Here is an 11493-nt window from a genome sequence, read left to right as displayed (position 1 = left end):
TGCCCACCTCGGGTGCCCCCCGGACCGCCTCTTTGCTCTATAAATACCCCAAAAATACCAGAACCCTAGGGGAGTCGACGAAATATTCATCCAGCCGCTGCAGAGTCCAAAACCACCAGATCCAATCTAAACACCATCTCGGATGGGGTTCACCACCTCCATTGGTGCCTCTCCGATGATGCGTGAGTAGTTCTTTGTAGACCTTCGGGTCCGTAGTTAGTAGCTAGATGGCTTTCTCTCTCTCTCGCTGAATTCTCAATATAATGGTCTCTTGGAGATCCATATAATGTAACTCTTTTTGCGGTGTGTTTGATGGGATCTGATGAACTTCGATTTCATGATCAGTTATATCTTTTTATATCCATGAAAGTTATTTCAGTTTCTTTGATCTCTTATAGCCTCGTATTTCTTATTTGGGTTTTGTTTGGCCAACTTGATCTATTTATCTTGCAATGGGAAGAGGTGCCCGGTAGTGGGTTCGATCTTACGGTGCTTGATCCCAGTGACAGAAAGGGAATCGACACATATGTATCGTTGCTACTAAGGATAAAAAGATGGGATCTATGTCTACGCAATAGATAAACGGATCTTGTCTACATCATGTCATCGTTCTTATTGCATTACTCTGTTTTTCCATGAACTTAATACACTAGGTGAATGCTGGATAGCGGTCGATGTGTGGAGTAATAGTAGTAAATGCAGGCAGGAGTCGGCTACTAATCTTGGACGTGATGCCTATGTAATGATCATTGCCTGGATATCGTCATAATTATTTGAAGTTCTATCAATTGCCCAACAGTAATTTGTATACCCACTGTTTGCTATCTTTCTCGAGAGAAGCCACTAGTGAAACCTACGGCCCCCGGGTCTTCTTTCTCATATATTTGCTTGCGATCTACTTTTCCTTTGCATTTTTATTCAGATCTATTAAACCAAAAATACAAAAATACTTTGCTGCACTTTATTTTATTTGCGATCTATTATTTCAATCTATTACCAATTTCTGGCATCGTTACCCGAAAGGGATTGACAACCCCTTTAACACGTCGGGTTGCGAGGTGTTGTTATTTGTGTGCAGGTGTTGTTTATGTTGTGTTGCTTGGTTCTCCTACTGGTTCGATAACCTTGGTTTCTTCACTGAGGGAAATACCTACCGTCGATGTGCTGCATCATCCCTTCCTCTTTGGGGAAATACCAACGTAGCCCTAGCAGACAGGAGCTTTTCTGGCGCTATAGTCAGAGAGCGATCACCCGCGCTCGTCGAAATTAGGCATGGTGGCGGCGATCTTCTCTCCGTCCGGGCGATGGTACAATGGAAGATGGGAGTCCGGAGGGCAGCCCTGGTCCTTCCCGAGCAAGGCGCGCAGGATCTGGTCCAGCTCCTCCTTGGACAAGTCATCCGCGCGCAGCCGGAGATCGTCTTCTGCGCCTTTAAACTCCCACAGGGGGCGTGGGTGTGCCTGGCTCCAGGCACTGCGTCAGGAACTCCTTGATGATCATGGCCCCCATCAGCTTCTCCGCCTTCGGGTCGTTTGGATTCAGATCGGCCACCATTTTCTCCATCAACTGCCCCACCCGGGGATCGGTGAGCTTCTCATGATTCCACCCCTCTTGAGGCGCTGTCAGCCCGGTCGGCAGCCCCAGCCGACGGTAGGAGCGCTTGGCGTCCATGAGGACCCACTTGTTCCCAAAGTCCTCCACCTTCTTCCCGGCTCGCGAAATTGCGTTGCTGTCGTTGGCCGCGACAAAGTTGGCGCACCCCGAACACTGGCCCTCCTTGACCCGGAGGTAGAAGAAATGGCGGAGCAGCGCCACGGACGGCATCACCCCTACGGACGCCTCGCAGTAGAAGGCGAAGATTGACAGGAGGAGGATAGAGTTGGGATGAAGATGGAGGGTGTGGAGATTATAATGGCGGAGGACGGCGTAGAAGAAACTGGAGAAAGGGGGACCAGCCCCGCGAGGACGCTGTGCTGGAAGAAGGGATAGAAGGTACCGCCAAAGGTTTCCGGCTTGACGGAGCCGGCCCAGAGCGCCGCCTCCTCCCCCTCGTTGCTGCTGCCCGGCGTCACCCGGAGCGTGACGGCGAGGTTCTTCTCCGTGACTGTGGGCGTGCTCAGGGCAGGCTCGAACCAGGAGGGCGAGCGCCCGGACTTCGCCTTATCGGTGGCCATCGACTACGGGCTTGGGGGAGAGTTTCGGTGGATCTGGAGGCTCTCTGGGCGAGAAGGAGAAGGGGATCTGGAGCAAGACGAAGGAAGGGCAATGAAAGCCCTGTAGTGGGCGACAGCCTTTTTGTCAGGCAAGGACGGTTGCCGAGGCAGCATGGGGAAGCGGAGGCGCCCACGTTCCATCAATCGCTACACGTCAACCGAGGCAGCAGGTAGTTGGGGCCTGCGGCGCTCTGCCCTTGCCCTTTGGCTTCGCCTCAAACCAAGTTCGAGCGTGCCTTGGGCCCGGGGGCTACTGTCGGCGTCCTGCGAATGGTGGTGCCCAAACTTGCCTTCCTGCGGCCCACGGCGTGGCTCCGTCAACGGCCCTGGTATGGCCCAGCTTCAGCAACAACAACCCAAGAACCTCGCGAGGGGCCAAGCCTCGCGAGGCGGATGACACCAAGACCTCCCTGGGGGCGGCCTCACTAGGCTGGCTCCCGAGGAGCGGAGATATCTATGCAAGGTGCACCTCGCGAGGTTCATATAACGTAAGCCATGACGACCAAGGCCAGGCGGGCGCCAGCGGGCGCAGTGTACCAGTTCCCTCTTTGGTGCTAAGGAGGCAAGAGCAGGCGCGGGGTCCCGAGGAATCAAGCAAAGGTTTCCATATCGGTGCAACAAGACCAAGACCGCCAGGACGAAGGTCATCGCGGAGCCCACCGCAGCGTCACCACTAGAGCCTTTTGCAGGCGAAGACCACTTTTGTCAGGATAGCTTGTACTAGTTGTCTCCCTTCAAATTTTGCCGTTGTGGGATCCCTTCCCGCCTACATTTAGGAAGAGGACCAAGGCCATTATAAATAGGACCTAGCCACCACCATAGAGGAGGACGAATTGATTCCACCCTGACCGTCTCACCAGCTCATCGAGCTCAAGAACACCTCACCTCCTGAGGCCGTTCAACCACTATACTAGTTCATCCTCAGCCCCTCGAGGCAATCCACCACAAAGCTGGAGTAGGGTATTACACCGCAAGGTGGCTCGAACATGGATAAACTGCCATGTCTCTTGTCCCTTGGGTTCGACGAGCTAGGCCGTGGAATCATTGAGCGGGAAGACTGGGAGGGAGAGTTCTTCGCACGCACCCCAGAGTTCGAACCTCTCAGGGTCTGCGGAACCCTAAATCCGACAGAGGGGGCGGATCATTCAGACAATCCGCACCCTCACAAGCTCACGCAAACACAAGAACACACCTCCTGAGGTTGTTCTCCTTTTGTACCCGTTCAACCTCAGCCCACCTCAATGCTAATCCACCACAAAGCAGGAGTAGGGTATTACACCGCAAGGTGGCCCGAACCTGGGTAAACTGCTGAGTCTCTTTCCATTCCAGTTCATCAAGCTAGGTCGTGAGATCGACGAGTTGGCATTCTGGGGAGGTTGAGTTCTTCGCACGCACCCCAGAGTTTGAATCTATCTTGGGTCTGCGGAGCCCTGAATCCAACATTTGGCGTGCTAGGTAGGGGTTCGTCGGAGCCTCTCTTCCACCGGTCGATCCGCCACCGTTCCCCATACTTATGGCCGATGCTCGTCGAGTTCGTGCTGAGCGTCGGGCTGCCCTCGCCACTCGCGATGCCCAGACAGCGCTTGCAGGTGACGGTGCTCCCCGTCGTTCCCCATCGCCTGCAGCAAACGCCGCTATGGGCCCCACGGCCCATGAGCAGCAGGCTTCATCGCTGCAGCCTTCTGTGCGGCATGATGGGCGCACCGCCACTCCGTCACTGACTCCGGCGGCTGCTTCATCTTCCCACGCTCGTCGCAGGCCGGTGAATGCGCAGGCTGCATTACTCATGGCACGCGAGCTTCTGCGCTATCGCCCGACCGATGACCTCTATGAGGACTGGCTAGACCGCATCGCCAAGCTCGTCATCGCTGCTGGAGAGGCCCCTGCACTGTCCCGCTCGCTGCCTCCCCTGCCACCTCTTGCGGGCGACGTGGCCCACGGTGCACCTCCTCCACCTCCCAGGCAAGACGTCGTCCTCGAGCCAAGGCGTGAGGCCCCCCGGCGTGACCCGCCACGCAGGGCGCCGGGGCACGACGAAGAAAGCTGCCAGGTGGTGCAGCAGCCCCAAGGGGAGGCGTGTGCGCTCCCACCACCGCCATGTCAAGACCGCGTGCTGCCCGAGGAGGTGGTGCGCGAGCGCCAAGATCAGGCTCCACCTCCACGACGGGTTGCCGTGCATTCACCCCGGAGCTACGCCGCGTCTTTTGGCGAGGGATGTTCAAGCCAGATCTGCCTCCGCGCTACGATGGCACCCCCGACCCTGCCGAGTTCCTCCAGCTCTATGAGCTGAGTATCGAGGCGGCCAACGGCGACGAGAAGGTCATGGCGAACTGGTTTCCCATGTCCCTCAAAGACGGTGCGCGCTCGTGGCTCCTGAACCTCCCCGCGGGATCGATCTCCTCCTGGGATGAGATGAGAGAGCGCTTCATCACCAACTTCCAGGGCACTCGCGATTGTGCACCTGCTGTGGGTGACCTGAGGCGCATCAAGTAGCACCAGGAGAGACCTTGCACAAATACATCCAGCGCTTCACTAACGTTCACCTCAAGATTCCCAAGGTGTCGGATGAGGCCATCATTTCGGCGTTCACTGATGGTGTCCGGGATGTCAAGATGAAGGAAGAGCTCGCCATACATGAGGACCTGAGCTCGGCCCTGGAGATGTTCAACATGGCAACCAGGTGCACGAGGGCTGAGGAAGGTTGCCTCTCTCTCCTTGAGCTCCCGGAGGCCGATCCAGAAGATAAGAAGGCCAAGGCCAAGGACGTGAAGTGCAAGGGTCCAGCTGTGCTCGCCACTGAACCTGAGATGAAGCGCGGCTGCGACCACCCGGAGTCATCCAAGGGCAGCCACCCGTTCTGTGTCTTCCACAACGTGCACAGCCATAACACCAATGACTGCCAAGAGCTCAGGGCCATCCGCGACGGGCGCCTTGGTCGCTGCCTTGAGCGCAACGACCGAGGCTATGGCCGAGGAGGAGGTCGAGGTGGAGGACGCTGGGATAACCGTGACCCCCACTAGGACTGGCGTGATCAGACTCGTGAGGGCCCCTGGAGGGATCAACCTCGGGAGGACCGTCCTCAGGGCAACGTTGGACTTCCTCCGCTGCCGCCACCACTAAGGAGAAACGATGACCACCACCAAGATGATGGGGTTGGGGGCTTCCAAGAGCCTCGTGCCATCGCTTGGATCCTAGGCAGCGCTCAGGCCCCTGCCTCCCATCGCATCTTCAAGCAGTTCGCTCGAGAGCTGAACGCGGCCCTCCCCAAGCTCGAGGCGACGCGTCCACTCAGGTGGTCCAAGTACGCCATCACCTTCGACTCTACTGGCCAGCTCAAGCGTGCGGCCACCACTGGCGCGCTCCCAATGCTCTGCTCGCCTACCATCAGCAACATCATCGTCACCAAGACACTCATCGATGGCGGCGCGGGACTCAATGTCCTCTCTGTCGAGACGTTTGATAGGCTCCAGGCACCATACGACCAGCTTCAGCCTACCAAGCCTTTCTCGGGAGTGACCGACGGCTCCACCACCTCGATAGGGCAGATCCGCCTCCCTGTCACCTTCGACAAGCGCGACAACTACCGCACTGAGCTCATCGACTTCGCCGTCGCCAACATCCGCCTCCCGTACAACTCCATCCTTGGATACCCGACTCTAGCCAAGTTTATGGCTGCGACCCACCATGGCTACAATGTCATCAAGATGCTAGGGAGCAGAGGCATCATCATGGTCACCTGCGACGAAAAGGATGCGATGTGCTCCCTCGAGCGCGCCTACCAGGCTGCAGCGGTCGAGAACCGAGATGACGCGGGCGCCGTCTACCCTCCTGAGATCATCCCCAAGAAGAAGCAGCAGTTTCTCCGCCTAGGACCTCAGGAGGACGGGGCGTTCGACGATCGTGCTTCAGGACCTGCGCCCACTGACGGGGCGCCTTCCCCTCTTGCATAGGAAGGCGCGCCTGGTGCCCCTCTCATGCTGGGCTCGGGGGCTCTCTTCTGGAGGGCCTCAGACCTGGCCAGCGTCACGAGGGAGGCGTTCGGGCATCATGTGGAGGCGTGCTTCAACACGCACTTCCGCCAGGAGAGCGCAGGGCGCAAGGCGCCAGGCGCTCAGGAGTTCATCGCCAAGGCAATCAAGGAGCTTCGGGAGGCAAGAACCATGAGAGGTGAGCGTCGCCCCGCACCCCCTAGCGCAGCTCCCGCTCCTGACGAGGGCAGCGAGCTGCACGTCTGCATCAACATCCCAGGGCTCCACCGGGCCGCATCTCAGGAGCTCTTCTGGTCATCCCACGTTGGCCGGTGCGAGGGCCCCCCTCACAGCTATGTTCGCATGCCTTTCGGCCTACTGAATGGGGTTGCCGCGCATCAGCGCTACATGCAAAGCATCCTGGCGGCTCACGAGGCCAGGCACCTGGCGATCCTATTGGAGGAGGCGCTGGCCCCTCTCGAGCCTCCGGAGCCTCATGAGGCTCAGGACCTGGACGACTCGTGAGGAGCAACTTCAGCAGCACGCGTCTTCAGCTACTCCAACACTTCTTCAGCAATGATGCCAGGTGACACTTTTTGGTTTGTTCAGTTGGGGGCGCCCCTCGGGCTGCCTTATCCCCAAGCCGTGTGGGTCCGTCCCTGTGGCATGTATCATTTTTCGCATATATTAGAACTGGCCTTACTCTTTCATGAGTTGCTTTATGATTATCACCTGTCTGTCTGGTGCTTCGTCGCCATGAACGTCGTACGCCCTTGCAAACACGCCCACGACCGCCTCATGATTAAGGACTGGCACAGCGTCTGTGCTCGGGTCTGTCCCTACAGGGTCGCTAAACCCAAGTGGTTGAGCTCTGGCTCGCGGGCCAGCTCCCGTGCAAGTCACCTCCCATGGTCCATGGTGCCTTGTTCTCGCATGAGCTAATCGAGAGCGGATAAGTTAGGGCGCGCGACCCGGTGCCTCACCGCCGCGGGAGCCGCGCGCCGGTTGTCTTTCTTCAGGACCTTCACATTAGAAGACTGGGCACGGCGTCTGTGCTCGGGTCCATCCCTGCAATGTCGACAAATCCAATGGCTGAGCTCTCTTTGGCAGGCGGGCCCCGTTCACGTCACATCCTGGGGTCGTTGGTGTTTTGCTTTCTCATGCGATAACCTCAGGAGATTCACTCGGCGCAGGCTGCCTAACCATCTCGCAGGACCCTTACAAATGTTCCGAACCAAATTCAAGCGCAACCCTCCTTGAGGTAGGGCCTCGTGAGTCCCGCGCTGGCTCACGAGTGCCCATATACACCTCCTCTAGCCCTGCCGTGCAAGCCACGTGCCAGGACAGGGCTATACGCGCCCCGGAGTCTCCCCTCAAAGGGAGCTCCCACCGACGAACCAGTGTAAGCCCCATGCTCTGCACTGGCAGACGACACGGTCGAGGAGCGACTATGCCCGTGCAAGAGCAGAAGCACCATGCTCCATGCTGGTGAATAAACAACTGAGGGCAACCTGGCGGCTGCAGTCACCTCAGGAGAGCCACCAGGCTCGCTGCTCAGCCTCATCGCACCACCTTCCCCTCTGGAGGGTCGCACGAGGGGGCTAGGCATGGGGGCTACGCTCAGGTCACGCCTGGCGTACACCACCTCACCAGGTCCCTTGGACCTGGTCTTCTCGCGTCCCTCCCGAGAGAAAGCCTGGCGAAAAGGTATGGAGTGTTGTTCGTACAGCAAGGGGGACCCCTGAGCATCGCAACTCAGGGGCCTCACTGGTCATGTATCCCCTCACCCCTTGGTCTCGTCCTGGTGATCCGGACGACCCAATGGCGGCTGAGGTATGCGCGGGGCCGAGCCCTGCCGACGCAGAATGCTATAAACAACATTCACGTCTCCTTCCTGAGAGTCGTTCGTACGTCAAAGGGGACCGAGCATCGCGACTCAGGGGCCTCACTGGTCACGTAGCCCCTCACCCCTTAGTCTCGTCCTGGTGATCCGGACGCCCCAACGGCGGCTGAGGTATGCGCGGGGCCAGGCCCTGCCAACGCAGAACACTAAAGCAAGCGGAAAGGAAGTCAAGAAATCCTAGCAAATTATTACAAAACATATTGTCTCTTGAAACTCAAAGCAGAAGTCTCATGCCTCCATGAGGCATGGTAAATGTTGTAGGGTTAAAACAAGGGGAAGCGCCGCCTTCGAACCTCTTCTTCAGCCTTGGATGCTGCCGCCCCTCGCCTGGGGAGGCCTGTCATCAACAACGTCGCCGCCATCCTTGCCACCAACCACGGTCACGGGGTCGACGCAGAGGAACTTCTGCAGCAGGGCCTCCACTGCTTCCCCATGGCCTCGGTGGCAGCGTCGTGGAGCTCAGGGCCACGGGTTCGAGAAGCACGCCAAGGTCAAAACTAGGGTCCCAAAGGTGGAGGTGGCTGAAGATGCGCGTCGCGACCGAGGTAAAAAGCACGCGAGTCTCTCCGTCCACCATGGGACCCACTCCGACGATGATGCCCTCGAGCGCCGCGACAAGCTTGGGGAGCAGCCTAGTGGGGCCTTCCTCCGGAGTCGCCAGCGGCTTCTCGTACCCTTCCCCATAAAGGTCCTGCAGCGTCGCGCGAAACCTCGACTCGAGGAAGACGAAGGCGCCGCGCCCCGCGGCGGCCACCTCCTCAACCACGGCGAGGGACTTCTTCCTGGCCTCCAGCCGGGCCTTCTCCTCGGAGACAAGCTTGGTGTGGGACGCCTGGGCCGCCTTCGTCTCCTCCTTCAGCTTCCCCAGGCGGCTCCACTCCGCGGCCTATTCCTGGGCTGCCTGCTCTAGCTCGGCGTCGCAGTTGGCAAGCACGGTCTCCCGAGCCTTCAGCTCCTCCTCCTGCTCCTCGAGACGGCGGGTGCAGGTGGCTTGCTCGTCGCGAAGGGCCTTCAGCTCGGCCTCCACCATGTGGCAGCGCTCCTTGGCAGCCGCTGCATCGGTCAGCGTTGTGTCGCGAGCAGCTGTGGCCTTGCCGGCCACCTTCCTACCCTCCATGGCGGCGGCCTCGGCCTGGCCCCAGGCTGTCCTGATGGACGAGTCGGCCTGGAGCCACCCCGAGACCAGCCCTAGATGCCCCGTCGCCATGCGCCGGTCGGTGCCCTGAAGATTAGTCTGGAGCTGGTCCAGCATGGTGAAGGCCTCCTCCAAAGCACTGGGCATGGCAGAGGAGCCATGATCCGCCAGCGTGAGGACTTGGGGAGGAGGTGGCACCGGCGACGCAGCGGCGGCAAGGATGGCAGGGGGCTTCGGATCCCTCGAACCACCAGCGGGTGCGCTGGAGACGGGCGCTCCCGGAATTGGCTTGGCCACAAAGGCGGTCTTCTCCTGAGGCTGGGCCACCGAGCCTCGAGAGGCTCGCTCCGTCATGGGCAGACGCGAGGTGGGCCCTTCCTCCCGCGCCAGGGTCGCCACGGCTGCAGTAGGACGCGTGGCCTCATAGGCCCTGACCTCCTCCTTCCTCCTCTTCATCGTTGGCTGCAGCCTGGCCACTAGGAGGAGGATATCGTGAGGATGGCATCCAGGATGGGAAGCAGAAACAAGGTGAAATACTTACTCGTCATCAGCAACGTATGCCCTCCTCTTGGCCAGGAGCGTGGTGCCTCCGAGCTTCTTGGGCATAGGCATTGCCGCGCCCTCAGGATCGGCCGGGCGCGGGGCGGCTGGCTCTGGAGTAGCGGCGACGGGCGGCAAGGCGGGTGCTTCGCCCCGGGGAAGCAACGCCGCCTCGCCCTTCTTCAGGGTCCCTCATCCCGGCCTCTGCGGAGGGGTACCCCCGGACCTCGTGACGACCCCGGTGGAGCGCGGGGAACCCTCGACTAGATATTCGTCGGTGTCATCATCATCGATGAGACCGCGGAGGAGAGCTCTCCCCCACCTCCTCTAGGGTCGCCTCCGAGTCTTCCTCCCCTACCTTCCCGGAGACCTCGCCGGAGGACACCGGCACCGGGGAGTTGGGGAGCGCGAGCAGCACGAGCCCCCACTCATTGAAGGCAGGCATGGCAACGGCCACTTCTGCCCCGTCGTCACAACGGTACAGCAGGAGTTAGGCCTCTGGGAGGCCGCTCGGGTCCTTCTCAAGCAAGGTGCGCACGGCCTTGCTCAGCTCCTCGCCGATCAAGTCTTCCAGGCGCAGCCGGAGGTCGTCTTCCGCGCCCTTGAGACTCCACAGAGGGTGCGAATGCGCCTGGAGCGGAGCCAGACGCTGCGTCAGGAACTCCCTGACGATCATGGCCCCTATCAGCTTCTCCGCCTCCAGGTCCGCCGTCATCTTCTCCAGCATCGGCACTGCCCGGGGGTCGGTGAGCTTCTCGTGAGCCCACCGGTCCAGCTTCGCCGACATCACGGTCGGCAGCTCCAGTCGAACGTGAGAGCGCTTGGCGTCCATGAAGATCCACTTGCACCGAAAGTCGTCCACCTTCTTCCCGTCCCTCAAGATCGCGTTGCTGCCATGAGACGCGACGAAGCAGACGCACCCAGAGCACTGGGTCGTGCTGTGCATCCGGAGATAGAAGAAGTGGCGGAGCAGTGCAACGGAGGGCGCCACCCCCACAAACGCCTCGCAGTAGAAGGCAAAGATCAACAGGAGGAGGATGGAGTTGGGATGGAGATGGAGGGCGTGGATCTGGTAATGGTTGAGGATGGCGAAGAAGAAATTGGAGAATGGGGGATGAGTCCTACAAAGACGTTGTGCAGGAAGAAGGGGTAGAAGGTTTCCCCCAAGGTGTCCCGCTCGGAGCCAACCCGGAGCACTGTCTCCCTCCCCTTAGTGTCGCTGCTTGCCGTCAGCGAGAGCACGGCAGCGAGGTGCTTCTCCTCAGTGATGGTGGATGCACTGAGGGCCGGCTCATGTGAGGAGGCCGAGCGCGCGGAAGGATCGGCGGGCTTCGCCTTCTCAGTTGCCATCGGTGGCAAGCTCGGGGAGAGGTCGGCAGATCTGGAGGCGCTCTAAGCAGGGAGAGAAAGGGATCTGGAGCAAGATGAAGGGAGGGTAATGAAGGTTCACCGGCAGGCGCCAGCCTTTTTGTCAGCCCGGTACGGTTGCCGAGGCAGCATGGGGAAGCGGAGACGCCCACGTCCCATCAAGCGCCACGTGTAGACCGGGTCCGCAAGTGGTTGGGGCCCGCAGCGCTTCGCCCTTGCCCTTTGGCTTCGCCTCGAAGCCAAGTCCGAGCGCGCCTTGGGCCCGGGGGCTACTATCGGCGTTCTGGGAACCGGGGTACCCAGACTTGCCTGCGTGCGGCCCACGGCGTGGCTCCGTCGACGGCCTGGTACGGCCCATCTTCAGCA

Source organism: Aegilops tauschii, chromosome 4 (assembly GCF_002575655.3).
Source record: "Aegilops tauschii subsp. strangulata cultivar AL8/78 chromosome 4, Aet v6.0, whole genome shotgun sequence".
NCBI lineage: Eukaryota > Viridiplantae > Streptophyta > Magnoliopsida > Poales > Poaceae > Aegilops > Aegilops tauschii.
Note: the sequence above shows the minus strand (reverse complement) of the source record.